The sequence below is a fragment of the Podarcis erhardii genome (genome assembly GCF_964252035.2).
Source record: "Podarcis erhardii genome assembly, chromosome: 2".
Taxonomy (NCBI): Eukaryota; Metazoa; Chordata; class Lepidosauria; order Squamata; family Lacertidae; genus Podarcis; species Podarcis erhardii.
In genome coordinates, this window is record NC_138498.1 from 12,031,208 (window position 1) to 12,043,993 (window position 12,786).

The 12,786-nt window shown below is 42.3% G+C and overlaps 1 protein-coding gene across 34 annotated transcripts in view; it reads right to left on the minus strand.

Annotated features, from left to right (window-relative positions):
• Nucleotides 1-12,786, minus strand: part of HOXC5 (homeobox C5) — a 160,514-nt gene that overhangs the window by 57,555 nt on the left and 90,173 nt on the right. For 16 of the 34 annotated variants that reach the window (XR_014153170.1, XM_081849009.1, XM_081849001.1 and 13 more), the window contains one exon: nt 735-1,010. The exons of 12 other annotated variants lie outside the window; for them this stretch is intronic. The gene's annotated coding sequence lies outside the window, so the exon portion shown is untranslated. Of the gene's footprint in view, nt 1-497; nt 1,011-2,601; nt 3,024-12,786 lie in introns of those variants that run through there. 6 more of the 34 variants (XR_014153167.1, XR_014153168.1, XR_014153169.1 and 3 more) reach the window with 3 other exon arrangements.

The following is a 12,786-nucleotide window of genomic DNA, read 5'->3' on the forward strand; positions in this document are numbered from 1 at the left end:
TTTCACAACTGAAGCAAAAGTTCAGAATGACATCATTAAAGAAAAAAGATTGACACATAGACATGAAGGCTGGAAGGAGGAATCTACTGGCCTAAAGCAACTACTTCATGCCTCATTTTGGTAAAGTCAAACCTGCTAACAACTGCAGAGGCAGAAATGTAGGCTAGGATGGTCATTCTGGTGCATGGACTCTATAAGCTAGAGTGTCTTATTGGCTTCATAGTTCCTGCCAATGATTGATGTATTCTAGTATGTGTGAGATTTCAACAACTATCAAGCCTCCCAAAGACATACATCAGTAGTGTTAATGAAAGGAGGGCATACTTAAAATATACCACATGCAGAAGATGGTCGTTCAGCTGCTCTGAAATGTTCACAAAGCATAACCCACATCACAAACATCATCCCATTTCACCACCCGCTGAAGTGCTCATGCAGCCTGGTGCTGAGATCTCGCTGTTCATCCCACTGTTTTTCGAATTCAACAAGGTTGTAAATTCTATGCCAAGTTCATTACAAGTTTATTATCTTAGCTGTAGCCATAACAACAACATAATACAAGGAACAATGCACAGGATAAAGGGGGTGTACAAAAGCAGTATTGTACACATCCAGTTCACATGGCACCCTTTTGACAATGGATGACATTAAATTTTACTAAATCTTCCCTAGGGTTAGCCATCATATATAAAAAAGTAAAAACATTATGTAGGTAGACAACTCTTAAGTATTACCCCAAAAATGCCTGTTTCAGGATGACTGACCCGTACTGAATCTTCTGCTTCATATCCAAGTGACCATCTACAGCTCCAAGTTTACTCATAAAGTACTTATATAGAATTATTCCTCATTGAGAAGGTCAGTTCTGTAGTTGAGTTCCCAGGCCAATCTTTTGAGTGATGTAAGCTCCCATCCAGGAGCCTCATCCTTTTTTCACCCCAGTCAAGGATCCAAGGATGCAAAGGAACGTCTTGGTAGAAGTGCTGCCCTTGTGATACACATGGATGTTCCTACAACAAAATATGACCAATATCAAACATTATTTAGCCTCACCTGCGTAGCTGCTATTGGGACATTTTGTCAAATACTGTCACACATCCTAAGACTGGTAGAAGGGTGAATGCAAAAAATCACACTTAAAAAAATTAGATTCATTAATGAAGAATGCTTCCATGTTGGGTTTCCACACTACTGGAGACGTACTCCATCCATAAACATTCAAAAAGCAGGGAGGAGAGAAACCACCACAACAATACTTTGGCAAAACAGAGCAAGAAAGTGAATTTGAGTGGGTTATAGGATAGCAAATGCACACTAAGTGATTCTGAATTAGTCTCTTCTCTGAAACTATATGCTAAAAGTTCATATTTTAGTATCCTGACAGTCATTTTCACATATAGATAAACTATATACACCAATACACATATAACCTACATCTTTGACATCCTAGGCATTTAGAAAACACACTGTAGAAGCAGATGTGTAAAAACAACAGAACTGGTAATACATAACTGTATTGATCACATCCCGCCGAGGCTAGGAAATGTCAAGAACCAATTTCTAAGGATCAACATATTCTGTTCAACTGAAGTTACTTTTAATCAAAGGGCACTGAGGCCTTTTCGTATCACACCCATGGGGAAAATACCAGCGCCTGTTGGTTCAGCAGCTTAAAGAATTGCAGTGCAGGTAAATATTTTCTGAGGCCAATAAGCAAAACAAAGGATATCTAACACTGCCCAGGATCATGTGTAATCGAACACTTTGCAAGCACCAAGGCCATTGCAACTTTATGCAGGGCACTGCTTGGTTAATACCAGCATGTTAATTTGCTAGCTTGCTATGGTCATACGTCAACCCTCTTCAAGAAACTATGGTGGCAGCATTGAAAAGTACAGGACAGGGAGCCCCTATTCATTCTGATTTATTGGTGACAAAACAAATTCATTAGGGCTCGATCATCAAAGAGCCTACATCTTAAAAAGCTGGCTAAGGTGTAGAGCTTTTAAAGGCCCACTCTGTCAAAGAGAAATGAAAGGAAATTGGCATGAAGAGAATCAGCTATTCACCCTGAGATGTGGGTTGTGTTTTCATTCTTTGCATGCTAATATCACAACTACTTGGTTTGTGGCAGAAGATAAAGAAAATAACAGCACTTCTGCATTGGGAAAGCTATTCTTGTGGGTGGCTTTCAACACAGTGGTCTTCCAAGCAATGGATGCAATTCAGGTCATTTCAAATCTATGGGAGCTTTGGCTTCTGTGGAAGATGGGATTGTACCCAATATCACCACAAGTTTTGTACACCTGTCTTGCCTGAAATCAACCTGAAGTTTGATTTCCCATCAGGTGTATGCCAGTACTCAGTTGGATTGACACAGGAGGACCATGTGGGTGGGTGGTGTGTGTGTGTGTGTGTGTGTACTTTGCCATATCTATAGGCTCTAAACCCCTAGAACAATAATGTAGAAAGAAGGTGTGGAATTTCAAAATAAAATGAAAATGAACTAACAAGTACCAAACATCCTCTAGTCTCATATTTTGGATTGAAAGCAGCAATTTAATGGGTGGTACATAGAAAAACACATCGTGGAGTATTGACCTTATTTTGATCCTGTTTGGTGCCATTGCTTCTCCTAGCTACTGCCGCTGCATCAATAATATCCCTTCCCCCACCTAGTTACTGCTTCTTTCTTCTTAAACACAAGCATTATTCCAGCCAATGAGAGATCACACAGCGAGTTGGAAACCATTATGATCCTGCATAGTGACACCACCAAGGGCAAATAAAGTCCATTGAGAGAGTGGGAGGGACAATATAAATGAAGTCACATTTGGTGGGGGGGATTTGTTTTATAATATTTCTATACCTCTTACCTTAAAAGAAATTTACAAAAGCAAAGTACATATTAAACCAATATCACAGACAAAGGTACAGTCAGTGCTTTTTTTCGGGGGGGGGGGGACACAGGGGTACGCATACCCCTAAACATTTTGTGAATCTAAGTTTGGCCTCATTGAGGGGCAGTATTTCAATATGAGTAGGAAAATGAGAGTCCCCCTAAACAGGGTTTTTTTAGGGGGGGAGCACTGAATACAGTGCTTATGATTTCATAAGCATTGCAGAAAATTCCTCAACAAAACTGAGGCATTTTTAAACATTGCTGAATATGTTTCCAAAAAAATTAACCGTGAGTAGTTTGGCTCAGACCTAACATCATCGGGCCAAGCAGGAAAGGGGAATTTTAGCACTTCCTGCTTCCCTGGATTCCTGATTATAGTGCAGATGCAGGCTAGAAACTGACTTCACTTCCCATCAAGAACAAATATTACAAATGGCTGACTAACCAACTTGCTACATGGACACTGCAGTAAATTAATACTTGATAAATGGCCACCCATGTTCATTCCTAGGTAGAAGTTGTCCTCTCCCTTCGTGCACTGGATTTGAAAGATAATGGGTTTGATTCGATGGACTTCAGAGATCAGAACTCAGGTTCATCCTCACCTGTTCCCAATTTGATGCCTTCTCTGTCTACCTACCCCTTCTGGAGCCTGGGTTGCTATTGGGGGGGAGTCCTTCTATGAACCTTGATTTATGGATACTAACATACTAATTTCAGGTAGGTAGCCATGTTGGTCTGACGCAGTCGAAATAAAAATTTAAAAAAATCTGAAGAAGTGTGCATGCACACGAAAACTTATACCAGAACAAACTTAGTCGGTCTATAAGGTGCTACTGGACAGGTGTTTTTTTAGTTTTTTTAAATTTTATTTTGACATACTGTACTAATGTTATTCAAGTTCAGCCTTCCCTTCATCCCATTTGCTGCTTTAACAAAACTACACACACCACTACAGAGGGTCGCCGACACAACCAGTGCAGAGTGCAGCCAATCATAAGCCACATCTGCACTCTGCATATAAAGCACTCTCATACCGCTTACAAGAGGCATGGCTTCCCCCAAAGAATCCTGGGAAATGTAGTTTGTTAAGGGTTCTGAGAACTTTTAGGAGATTCCTATTCTCCTCCCAGAGCCCACAATTCCCAGAATTCCCTGGGAAGAGGGATTGATTGTTAAATTACTCTGGGGGTTGTAGTTCTGTGAGGGGAGTAAAAAAAAGGTAAAGGTAAAGGACACCTGACAGTTAAGTCCAGTTGCAAATGACTCTGGGGTTGCGGTGCTCATCTCACTTTACAGGCCGAGAGAGCCGACGTTTGTCCCCAGACAGTTTTTCTGGATCACGTGGCCAGCATGATTAAGCCATTTCTGGCGAAACCAGAGCAGCACATGGAAATGCCGTTTATCTTCCAACCGGAGCTGCACCTATTTATCTACTTGCACTGGTGTGCTTTCGAACTGCTAGGTGGGCAGGAGCTGGGATTGAGCAACTGGAGCTCACCCCGTCATGGGGATTCGAACCGCCGACCTTCCGATTGGCAAGCCCTAGGCTCAGTGGTTTAGACCACAGCGCCACCTGCATCCCTGTTGTGAGGGGAGTAGGGATCTCTTAATAACTTTTGGCACTCTAACTACTGTTCCCAGGATTCTTTGGAAGAGGCCATGGCTGTGGTATGATACTGTTTGAAATGAATAATGTAGATAGGACTCTAGACCTGTAGGAATTTTTGATTTCTCACTCCTGATCTATCCTTAATTTGCAGTGAAATGAATAATCTCACTAAAATCAGTAGAGCTAACCTGGGATAAATTTCCTAAAGATCACAAAATAAAAAAATTCCTTCCAGTAGCACCTTAAAGACCAACTAAGTTAGTTCTTGGTATGAGCTTTCGTGTGCATGCACACTTCTTCAGATACCACTAAAGATGGTATCCACTAAAGATCACAGTATAACATCTTAGGGTGTGTTCCCCTTCTTTAAAAAATAAATAAATCCAATTTATTTATCTTATTTTGCCTTTTTCCTCCAAGGACCTTAGAACAGTTGACATGAACTTACTCTATTTTATTCTGGCAGCAATCCAGTGTGGGGCAGGAAAGGCCACCAGTGAAACTTTCAGCTATACAGTGGTACCTTGGGTTACATACACTTCAGGTTACAGACTCCGCTAACCCAGAAATAGTACCTCGGGTTAAGAACTTTGCTTCAGAATGAGAACAGAAATTGTGCTTCGGCAGCATGGCGGCAGCGGGAGGCCCCATTAGCTAAAAGTGGTGCTTCAGGTTAAGAACAGTTTCAGGTTAAGAACGGACCTCCGGAATGAATTAAGTTCTTAACCTGAGATACCACCGTACAGTGAAGTGAAATTGGGTCCTGATTCAAGTACAACTATCTACTACACCAGTATTATTATTATTTATCTTTTCAGATGTGGACTGTGTATACATTTCCATTTACTGTGCATCCATGCACTCCCACTGCTGGTTTGGCAAGTGCTGTACATATGACATTAGCCACAGTCCATTTCTTATGAAATACTGTGTTTTGATGCGTTTGTCCCCCAACCAAATTGAGAAAAAGAATGACCTTGCTGCATTTTACATGGCAATGTGCACAACAGCCACAGATTCCACCTTCAATGACAACCCAACAAGGAACCGGCTTCTAATTTCATCTGACTTGCTCCTTTCACTGAGAACATGGACATAACCCACACCATAGATCAAACCAACTTGGTTCCACAGATATTTTCCCCTTGCCATAGAAAGACAGAGATTGTAGTTCTGTATATACCATCCTTCAGAAGGTTTTTCCAAGTGGGAAAATCTCGGGCTTCTTCCGGTCAATCTGCATGACTGCTAGTGTGGTGCAAAACCTCTATAAGGTAATAGATGGGACCTGCAGAAAGCAGGTCCCATTTCTGTTCAGTGTTCCAGTCAGTTAGTCAAGCCTTCTTCCAGGATATTCCATTCCACCAACACCACCTCCATTTTCAATTCCCCCAACAACAGCCAACCAGAAAGTGTACTGAGCTATTTTATTGGAGGAAAGGGTCCCCCTTAGATTTCTTATAAAAAATGTTGTGTAGAGCTCCAAACCTTGGAGTACACTGAAGTCTGGTGATACCTCCCACCTGTCTCAATACTGTCATTTTGGCTACATGAAGATCCACACTCATATAACTGAGTTTACTATTACTATAAGAAGCTAATGCCGATTATTAATTGCATTTACCAGAATATCTCACCTTCTCTCCAAGGTGCTCAAGGTGGTGTACACTCCTCATTGAATCCTGTGAGGTAGAGTAGGCCGAGAGGCAATGACTGGCTCAAGGACTGAGCTTCATGACCAAGATTTGAACCCCAGTCTCCCAGGTACTAGTCCGACTCTCTAACCACTACACCACACACTGACTCACATAATGTGTATGTACAGGCATCTCAAACTTTAACTAGTTTAAAAGTTGTGCCCCTTCCTTCTCCCAGGGAATCTTAGAACATGTATCTTCAACTGTTTCACACCCAGGACCTACATTTAACCCTATTGTGCATTTGGGGATCCTTTTCTTAATCTTCTACCATATATTTGCTCCTGCTGTAACCCAGTTTGGATCAGGCTATGACCCACTAGTGGGTCCCGACCCACCATTTGAAGATCAGTGCCCCAAAATTATAAGAAGGGATCTCTATGAGAAGCCTCCACAAACTACAATTTGATTCTTTGTGAGCAATTTACGTCGCCAAACTACAATTCCCAGGATTGTGGGAAGTCAGGGCAACAGTTAAATTGCTATACAATAGATAAATACAGTGCAAACAGGCCCTTAGTTTTTCCTTCTCCTCCTTCCTCTCCCTGACTCTCTCATTTTCTGAAAAAAGAACAGAAAAATGTGGTGTTGCTTTTGCGTCTGATTTATCCACCTAAACATGAGCAAGCTGAGGTTCGTAACAGCCCACCAATTCAAGCTCAGTGCCATAATAATATCTCTATTCTTTCTTTCTTTCTTTCCATTTGTAGAAAGGGAGAGGGGTGGAGGAGATGAGCCCCATATCTGTTACATGGCTTCTACGTTCTTCCTGCCATAGTATTCTTTTCCTTGCCTTTCCATTATATATTTTGAAGCATAAGATAAGTCTGCTGGCAGGGATGTCAAGTGCTTTAAAGTCATTTGCCAGGAAGTGGCTGCTACCATCATCTCCTTCTCTCCCCCCCCCCACCTCCACTCCCTCCTCCCACCTAATTATACTCCATCAGAGATCTTCAACATGGGTGTTGAATTTAAGCACCTGCTTAAATTCAACCCCTTTCAACAAAGCCCTCTTAATCACGTGCTTTAACTTTGATCAAGTGATTAAATGTCACAGAGACCAGTGGGACTTAAGCAGGTGCTCCTAATGCTTTGATGACTTCAGATAGGATTACTTCCATCCTTGGAAGTACTTTTCCTGGATAGAAGCCAATGAGACTACTTGATCATGTGTTTGAGGCAATCACCTTGTAGTCATTTTTTAGTAGACTCCTACTGATTTCCCCACTCTGGACCCTATTCTTCCAGTCCCGCATTTCACCTTCTTAAACTCGTGGTCTCTTGAGCGATGGGTTTATCTGAATATGCATAGTAGATAAGCAACCAGGGCTACTTGCACAAGGAAGCTATTGCCTACTATTTATTTACTTACGATATTTCTGTCCTGCTCTTTGTCTTGCAAGATGATCCCTGAGTGAGTCACAATTGCTGGTAAAATATATAACCTGTGGGAATGTTCTGGGGTGCAGGAGAGGATATATTGACTAATTATATCCTTATCCAACTTGTGCTAACAAGTTCCCAAAATATCAGCAGAGTTTATAGACATTCCCCTTTAAGTTCGCAACGGTAACGCTTGCACAGGTTCGCTAGAACCTCTATAATAATTACTCTGGTAATTTCCCCTTTGTTCCCTCTTAAAATACAAGACACGACACAGTCTTTATAAAAGTATAAAAGAGTTTACTCACGTTCTGTTCACAATATGATCCCAGAAGGTAGGCAGGCTTAAAAAGGTTACATACAGTTAGAATCTATCTTGTAGCAAGATAGTACTGTCCTCTCTTGGCTGGGAGCCAAGAGGGCATGTTGCTCCTTCAGAAGATGAAGATGGCAGAGAGGCAAGAGGCAAGAGACAAGAGGCAAGAGGGAGAGTGGCTGCCTGCCCTGTGCTTTTATCATTACCTGCACAGGTGAGGCCACACCCACCTCTGGTCACATGCGGAGGAAGTCCGTCCCCAGGAAGTTTACCTGCTTGCTGGACAGACATCCCTCCCCATGTTCTAACATGTACACTCTAGGAATGTTGTCATTGACTGCTCCTGTGTTTACATCCCACATACCCCTTCTCAGGCAATACAACATACACAAAACAAACAACTTTATTCAACCACCCAGAGTCCCAGCTTGACACGTAGATTCTGGAAACTCTCTCTTGGTAGGGGTTTCGTCAGGATGTCAGCAGTCATCTCTTGGGTGCTGCAGTAGGATAGTTCCACAAGTCCATCCTGGATCATCTGGCGTATGTAGTGGTACTTAACCCCAATGTGTTTTGTTCTGGCCAGGAACTTCTCACTCTGCGTCAGCTTCAGGCAACTTTGATTGTCCTCTAGCAAGCTGACAGGCCCTTTTCTCACCAACCCAAAGTCCTTTATGAGTTGATCAAGCCAGGCGATCTCTCTGCAGGCTTCTGTTGCTGCAACGTATTCTGATTCTGTGGAAGATAATGCTACACAGCTCTGTTTATAACTGCCCCATGAAACAGGTCCATCACCAAACATGAAAACATGACCACTTGTTGATTTATAATCAGCATTATCCCCAGCCCAATCCGCATCAGTATACCCAACCAACTTAGGGTCTCTGACGGCTGGTAACCTTAATTTACAATTCATGGTACCCTTCAAATATCGCACCACCCTCTTTACACCTGCCCAATCATGCTCAGTGGGAGAATTCACTTTTCTGCTAAGAATCCCCACAGCATTTGCTAAGTCAGGTCTACATGTGGTAACTAAATACAAAAGTTTACCAATCGCCGACCTGTAGTCATTGTTGTCTGGCAACTGCTTCGAATCCTCCTGATTCTTCAGGAAGTCAGTAGTCATCGGTGTAGCGACTGGATGTGCGTCTTGCATCTGCATGTGCTCAATCAGCTCGTGGATCTTCTGTCTTTGGCTGAGAAGAAATGAGCCGTCCTCTTCTCTTTCCACCTGGATCCCGAGGTAGTACTGGACATCTCCTAGCTCCTTGACCTCCACCTCTTTGCTAAGGTGTTTTACTATCTGTGTATAGTCTTTCTCACTTGCTGTGGCAATAATCAGGTCATCAACAAATGCTAAGATATATGAGAATTGTCCATTATTTGACTTACTGTACAAGCACTTGTCAGCGTCGCCTTGCTTGTACCCAAGTTGCGTCAGCATTTTATGCAACTTCTGGTTCCAGGCTCTAGCAGCCTGTTTAAGTCCATAAAGTCCTTTCTGCAGTTTGCACACTAAATGTGCCTCATGTGGTTTCACAAAACCTTTGGGCTGTTTCATATAAATTTCTTCAGAAATCTGCCCATGTAGAAAAGCGGTAGCAATGTCTATGTGTTTCACTCTCATTTTCTTGGAGGCTGCAATGCTTAGAAGCATTCTTACGCTGCTGTACCTCACGGTTGGTGCAAAAACTTCATCATAGTCTTCACCAAAACGCTGTGAAAATCCCTGTGCTACAAGTCTAGCTTTGTAGCGCTGCACTTCTCCTTCTGACCCCTTCTTAACCTTGAAAACCCATTTACTCCCAATGGCCTTCTTACCGGGAGGCAGCTCAGTGAGTGTCCAGGTCTTGTTCTGATGCAGTGCATCCATCTCCTCCTGCGCGGCCTTCCTCCAGAGACTGGCTTCTGCAGCTGGCATCTCCTGTATCTCTTCCCAAGTGGAAGGTTCTTGTGGAAACGCCGACCCTGCAAAGTAGGACAACCGTAATGGTGGGACACCTTTGTTGGTTCTGGACGAGCGTCTGACCTCTGGTTCTGGGACCGCATCAGCTTCCTCATCCTCCTCCAACGCAGGCATGTCCCCATCTGAGTCCTCATCTTCGTCTCTGGTGCCGCCAGGGTTCTGGTCCTCTGCGTCTTCTGGTGCGTCGCCTGTAGGGGGTGCTGTAACACTCGAAGGCAGATTAGTACTTTGTGGAGTCTCAAAAGGGAAATATACAAATTCTTGAGTCCTTTCTGACTCATCAGAAGAATCCACAACAGTGTTCTTAGTGTCTACTTTTCCATATTCATCAAAATAAACCGCATGGTATGCATTTGTCTTACCAGTTTGTAAGTCCATAATTCTATATCCTTTGCCTCCAGAGGCATATCCCACAAGGATACCTGCTTTTGCCCTGGAGTCAAGCTTGTGTCTGTGTTCCTTGGGCACGTGGAAGTAACACGGACTTCCAAACACACGTATGTGCGACAGATTGGGAGCTTTCCCATGCCAAAGTTCAAATGGTGTGCGCTCTGCACCTTTAGTTGGCAGTCTATTCTGCAAATAGACCGATGTGTACACTCCTTCGGCCCACAGCTTCTGTGGCAAACATGCATCCTTTAGCATGCACCTTGTCATGTCCATAATGGACCTAAACTTTCTCTCAGCTATGGCATTCTGCTGTGGTGTGTAAGGAATTGTGGTTACATGTGCAATTCCTTCCTTGGCCAGGAGAGCCTGCATTTCATTTGAGCAGTACTCACCTCCATTGTCGCTCATTAGCACAGCTGGAGCTTTTTGGAATTTATTCTTGACCATGGCAATGTATTCCTGGAGCTTGTCCACTGTCTCACTCTTCTCTTTGAGGAAATACACAACACAAAATCTTGAAAAGTCATCCAGAAATATTAAAATATATCTATTCTTTCCCAGTGAGGGAACACTCATGGGTCCACATATGTCAGTGTGCACTATGTCAAGCACTTTGTTGCTTCTTTGTTCTGCACAACGTGGAAATGAAGGTTTTACAGCCTTCTCAGTAATACAGCTTATGCACTTTGCTGGAGCTTTGTTGCTCTGCTTTACCTGCAAACCTCTTACAAGATCTCTTTTCTGTAGATCCAGAATGACGTTGGTGTCTCTATGTCCAAGCCTTCTGTGCCACAGGTCCAGATCTGCTTCATCCTTCTGGCTGGAATGTGCCACCTTTGCAGACTGATTCTCTGAAACATCAAGCTCATATACACCATTGATTAGCTCTGCTTGAGCAAACACTTTGCCATTTCTAGTCACCTTGCATACTCCATTTCCAAATGTGATCTGGAAACCTTTCTTGTCCAGTGTGGACACGCTGATTAAATTGCAGCTCAGCTCTGGTACATACAAAACTCTAGAGATTGTGTTCTCAATGCATTCATTGTTTATATTGCATTTCAGACTCATGGAACCTGCACCTTTTGCTTTAACAATGTTCCCATCTGCAATTTCAATTTCAGATCCTTCTTCATCATTTATCTCATTAAAATAGTCCTCTTTATATGAAAAATGTGAGCTGGCACCTGAATCAATTATCCATTTATTACGTCTATTTTCACGATTCTGGACAGCTAAATTCCTTTCTTGCAGTAGCCATGTGCATTCGCATTTCCCCTTCTTTTCCCCTTTTGGCTGAAAGGGGTGGGGTTTCTTGGCTTTAGGAGCCTTGCAATTCTTTGCAATGTGTCCTTCTTTGTTACAATTGAAACAAATCACTTTCTTAGGCATCTCTTTGGACTTTGTACATTGCCTAGATGCATAACTGCTGTCCTTGCTTCTAGCATTTCTCACTGGAGATTCAGCTCTATCTCTGCATTCTTCTTTTAAATAACCAATCAAGTCTTTAAAAGTCAGACCTTGTCTATGATCCATCAAACTTACAAATGCGCTAAAGCGTGGTCCAAGTGATGACAACAAAAATGCTATCTTTGTATCTTCATCAAAAGCTTTGGGAGTCAAATCAATTCTTTGAATAATCTCAGTAAACTTGTTGATGTGCTCTGTGAATTCCTGTTTTGAATTCATCCTCACTCTGGTTAATTTACACACCAAGTTTCTGAAGCAGTTTATGCTAGATTCTCCATACACGCGCTCAATATCTCTTAAGATTTGAGATGCATCATCTGTACTATTTATTAATGATAGCTGCTCATCACGAAGTCCACTCAAAATTATGTGTCTAGCTTCGCTGTTCATGCGTTTCCAAGCACTTATCTTGGCTAAAGCTTCCTCAGACGATCCCGTAGGTTGAGGGTTTAAAGCTTCCAAAATGTGCTTATAATCTAAACATGCTATCAAGCGCTGCTTCCAGTGTATGAAATTGTGTTCATTCAGCACAGGCATTCCTAGCTTTGCATCACTATCAAAAGCTGCTCTAGCCATCTTAAAATCCAAAAATTTGAAAATTCTTCAAAATTTCAAAATTTCTCAAAATTTTAAAATCAAAATCTCAAAAATCTCAAAATACAAAACAATTCTTCACTGCCTTGGGTCACTGTGAACTCTGAGGGAAGGGGGGGTGCTTAATCCCCACTGCACAATGGAACAAAGGACCATGTGCTTACCAGGAAGTTAACTCAGAAAAATACTACTCAACTCAAAATCACAATCCAACGCAATCCTTCAAAAATACGCAGAAATATGCAATACTGGGCCCAATAACCCTTTGTGGGAATGTTCTGGGGTGCAGGAGAGGATATATTGACTAATTATATCCTTATCCAACTTGTGCTAACAAGTTCCCAAAATATCAGCAGAGTTTATAGACATTCCCCTTTAAGTTCGCAACGGTAACGCTTGCACAGGTTCGCTAGAACCTCTATAATAATTACTCTGGTAATTTCCCCTTTGTTC